Genomic DNA, 4,696 nt, shown 5'->3' on the forward strand with positions numbered 1-4,696 from the left:
CTCATGAATGGCTTGTGCTGTTCTTGCCGTAGTGAGTGAGTTCTTGGATTAGTCTTGGATTAGGTCTCTTGGGAATGGATTAGTTCTCAGAAGGGCGGGTTGTTATAAAGCCGGGACATCCGTCAGGTTTTGCCTTTCTTTACACATGTCCACTTCACCTTTGACCTTTCCACCATTTTTTTTTTTTTTCTTTTGAAAAAGAGTCTTGCTGTGTCACCAGGCGGGAGTGCAGTGGCACGATCTTGGCTTACTGCCACCTCTGCTTCCTGGGCTCAAACAATTTTCCTGCCTAGGCCTCCCGAGTAGCTGGGACTACAGGCATACACCACCATGCCCAGCTAATTTTTTATATATTTTTAGTAGAGACAGGGTTTCATCATGTTGGCCAGGGTGGTCTCGAACTCCTGACCTCAAATGATCTGCTCACCTTGGCCTCCCAGAGCACTGGGATTACAAGCTTGAGCCGTCACACCCCGCCTCTCCATCATGTTTTAACCTACCATGGGCCCCTCATCAGAAGCCAAGCAGATGCTGGAGCCGTGCTTCTCATACTTCCTAGCTTGCAGAACCAACTAAATAAACCTCTTTTCTTTATAAATTACCCATGTTTAGTTATTCTATTATTGCAAAAAGAAAGGGTTAAGACATAGGTGATCCTCTTTCCTTGCCTAATGCAGCCATGACTCATAGTCCCAAGAAGCATCTGAAGCAGGTAGCAGCTCCAAAGCATTGGATGCTGGATACATTGTCCAGTATGTTTGCTCCTCGTCCAGTGGTCCCCACAAGTTGAGAGAGTGTCTCCCCCTCATCATTTTCCTAAGGAACAGACTTTAAGTATGCCCTGACAGGAGATGAAGTAAAGATTTGCATGCAGCCGTTCACTAAGATGGATGGCAAGGTCTGAAACTGATATAACCTACCCTGCTGGATTCATGGATGTCATCAGCATTGACAAGAAGGGAGAGAATTTCTGTCTGATCTATGACACCAAGAGTCGCTTTGATATACATCTTATTACACCTGAGGTGGCCAAGTACAAGTTGTGCAAAGTGAGAAAAATCTTTGTGGGCACAAAAGGAATCCCTCATCTGATGACTCATGATGCTCACACCATCTGCTATCCTGATCCCCTCATCAAGGTGAATGACACCATTCGGATTGATTTGGAGACTAGCAAGATTACTGATTTCATCAAGTTTGATGCCGGTAAGCTGTGTACGGTGACTGGAGGTGCTAACCTGGGAAGAATTGGTGTGATCAGCAACAGAGAGAGGCACCCTGGATCGTTTGACGTGGTTCAAGTGAAAGATGCCAATGGCAACAGCTTTACCACTTGAATTTCCAACATTTTACTTATCGGCAAGGGCAACAAACCATGAATTTCTCTTCCCTGAGGAAAGGGTATCTGCCTCACTATTGCTGAAGAGAGAGACAAAGACTGGCGGCCAAACAGAGCAGTGGGTGAAATGGTCCCTGGGTGACATGTTAGATCTTTGTACATAATTAAAAATAACATGGCATGATTAATAGCCAAAAAAAAAAAAAAAAAAAAAGACATAAGTGATCTTCAGCCTGACACCTAAGTCCTCCTGCATCTGTGTTCAGAACGCTTCAGTTACGTACTTGTTTAATTAAATAGAATAGTAAATCAAAATGTGTTATTTGTGGGGAACTTATATTTCCTGGGAGGAGTTTTGGTGAAATAAATGTTAAGCGGTTAGAAATTTTCCTTCTTGTGGCAGGGAATGGCTTTATTCAGTTAGGCAATGATAAAACTTTCTACTGTTAGGAAAGTAGAGTATAGTAACATCATGTATTTAAATGGAAAAATCACTATAAGCTTTTGGCTTTAAAAAATATTTTTCTAGCTCTATCACTCTTGAATTTGGTCCCCTGGCAACAGCAGCACATTTATGTAAAACAGCTGCAGTGATTGTTAAACTCCTATCTTCCCTGTTGTTGTATGTGACCACTAGCAACAGTAATTCTTCCTGTCTTTTGTACAGTCTCTACAATTTCTGGGACTTTTTAACAGTGTTGTATTCAACATTTTTCTTATGCAGATAGATATAAGTATAAGTTGGTTTCTAATACTACTGCCTACCAAAAAGAGAAGGACTCCTAGAGAACAGCTGATTCCATGTCTTGCAGCAAGAAAAATCAGGATGGTTTTTGGAACTTCATGTCTTGCCAAAAAGTCAGAATGTCTTTAAGGATGCCAGAACAATGCTACAGGGCAAAGCAACTTACTTAAATGGTTTCCCATCATGAACAATAAACATTACTGTTAATAAACTTAGAACAAATCAAATCTATAAAAGGCCAAGGGTTTATGATACCTGAAAAAGGAACATCAGCCTAAATTATACAAAAGGTAATGTACTGGAAAAAAAGAGTGATTATAAGGAAATATGTTTTATTTGTATCGATTTTAATAAATAAAAGAGGAAGCATGTGTGTTTTCTTTCTTTCTTTAAGTTTTTACCTATTAATCAAGTACGGATGTGTAATTCTTTCTATCTGTATAAGAAAAATGTTGAATACAACACTGTTAAAAAGTCCTAGAAATTGTAGAGACTATACAAAAGACAGGAAGAATTACTGTCCCCAGTGGTCACACACAACAGCAGGGAAGATAGGAGTTTAACAATCACAGCAGCTGGTTACACATAAGATGCAAAAAAATAGTTCAATAGAGATAAATGTCAAATGTCTTAAAAAGGAAAGCTAACTGTGCATCTCCTAGGTAATGAAACTTCTTGATAGTCCTATAGGTTATAGTGAAATACAGCAAGAAATGAATAGGGTTTTAATATGAAAACAGACCAGGTGAATATATAATAGCAGAACATGTTATCTAACACTAACCAACCAGGACTATAAAGAAAAAGTAAACGATTTGGATTTTTGCTTGTTTTGTGTTTTAGAGACAGGGTCTTACTATATCGCCCAGGCTGGAGTGCAGTGGGGTGATCCTAGCTCGCTGCAGCCTCCAATTCCTGGGCTCAATTGATTCTCCCACCTCAGCATCTCAAAGTGCTGGGATTGCAGCCATAAAAAGAATGAGTTTTTGTCCTTTGCAGGGACATAGATGAAGCTGGAAACCATCATTCTTAGCAAACTAACACAGGAACAGAAAACCAAACACCACATGTTCTCACTCATAAGTGGGAGTTGAACAATGAGAACACATGGACACAAGAGGGGAACATCGGACACCGGGGCCTGTCAGGGGGGGGGGAGAAGGGGAGGGAGAGCATTAGGACAAATACGGGGCTTAAAACCTAGGAGACAGGATGCCGCAAACCACCATGGCACATGTATACCTATGTAACAAAGAAAAGAAAAGAAAGAAAAAAGTGCTGGGATTACAGACATGAGTCTCCGTTCCCTGCTCAAAGTAAACTATTTTGAAGGATGATAACAAGTTGCAAAAACTAAAACACAGGCTAAAAATGATCTTGAAAAGTTTTACTGAGATGTTAAGTGGAGCTTTACTATAAACAAGAAGTTCAGCCCCCATGACCAGGGATCAGATTTGACTCACCTAAGAAGCCCTCAAGTCCTGTGCTCTGGAGAATAATCTTTGATAAGCCACATCTTACAACCTTGGCTGTTCTATGGAGTATTTTTCTTTTAGATCTGGTAAGATTACTGCAATCCTGGGAATGTATCAAAAAAATTGTTACGAAAACACAAGATGTTATTAAAATAAAAATAACTATAACCCAAAAAAGGTATAAAAATAACTACAAACATAATCAAGTTAGCCCGTTATTCTGATGTCTCAAAAATAATTTCAGTATAATAATACGTTCTATTATCATTTATATGTTTTATTTACATACACCATCTGAGGTGTTTGAAATGTCTTAGAAATCAACCATACTAATAAGTATATTTGTAATTACAGTTTAAAATTGTTTGGGGAAATGTAATTAATTAAATTTAATTATTAAATGTTCAAGAAAATTTAGTTTTCAAATATTAGCTATATGAGGTTTAATAATCTGAGCATTAAACAAAGTACAAATAGCTAGGAGTATTCTTCTCCACATCCCAAAGCCCCTGGTCATTAAAGAATGTACCCGGCCGGGCGCGGTGGCTCAAGCCTGTAATCCCAGCACTTTGGGAGGCCGAGATGGGCGGATCACGAGGTCAGGAGATCGAGACCATCCTGGCTAACACTGTGAAACCCCGTCTCTACTAAAAAAAAATACAAAAACTAGCCGGGCGAGGTGGCGGGCGCCTGTAGTCCCAGCTACTCCGGAGGCTGAGGCAGGAGAATGGCGTAAACCCGGGAGGCGGAGCTTGCAGTGAGCTGAGATCCGGCCACTGTACTCCAGCCCGAGCGACAGAGCGAGACTCCGTCTCAAAAAAAAAAAAAAAAAAAAAAAAAGAATGTACCCAACAGTTCAGAGGGATAATGACATGGTTGGGCTTTGTGTCCCCACCCAAATCTGATCTTGAGTTGTAATCCCCATTATCCTCATGTGTCATGGGCAGGACCAGGTGGAGGTAATTGGATCATGGGGGCGGTTTCCTACCTGCTGTTCTCGTGATAGTGAGTGAGCTCTCATGAGATCTGATGGTTTTATAAGTGTCTGGCAGTTCCCCTGCTTGCACTCACTCTGTCCTGCCACCCTGTGAGAAGGTGCTTGCTTCTCCTTTGCCTTCCACCACGATTGTAAGTTTC

The 4,696-nt window shown here is 40.7% G+C and overlaps 1 pseudogene; it reads left to right on the forward strand.

Annotated features, from left to right (window-relative positions):
• The first annotated feature begins 679 nt into the window (after positions 1-679).
• LOC104657262 lies at positions 680-1,465 on the forward strand (annotated as a pseudogene).
• The last annotated feature ends 3,231 nt before the right edge of the window (positions 1,466-4,696 follow it).

This window comes from Rhinopithecus roxellana, unplaced genomic scaffold (genome assembly GCF_007565055.1).
Source record: "Rhinopithecus roxellana isolate Shanxi Qingling unplaced genomic scaffold, ASM756505v1 contig4075, whole genome shotgun sequence".
NCBI lineage: Eukaryota > Metazoa > Chordata > Mammalia > Primates > Cercopithecidae > Rhinopithecus > Rhinopithecus roxellana.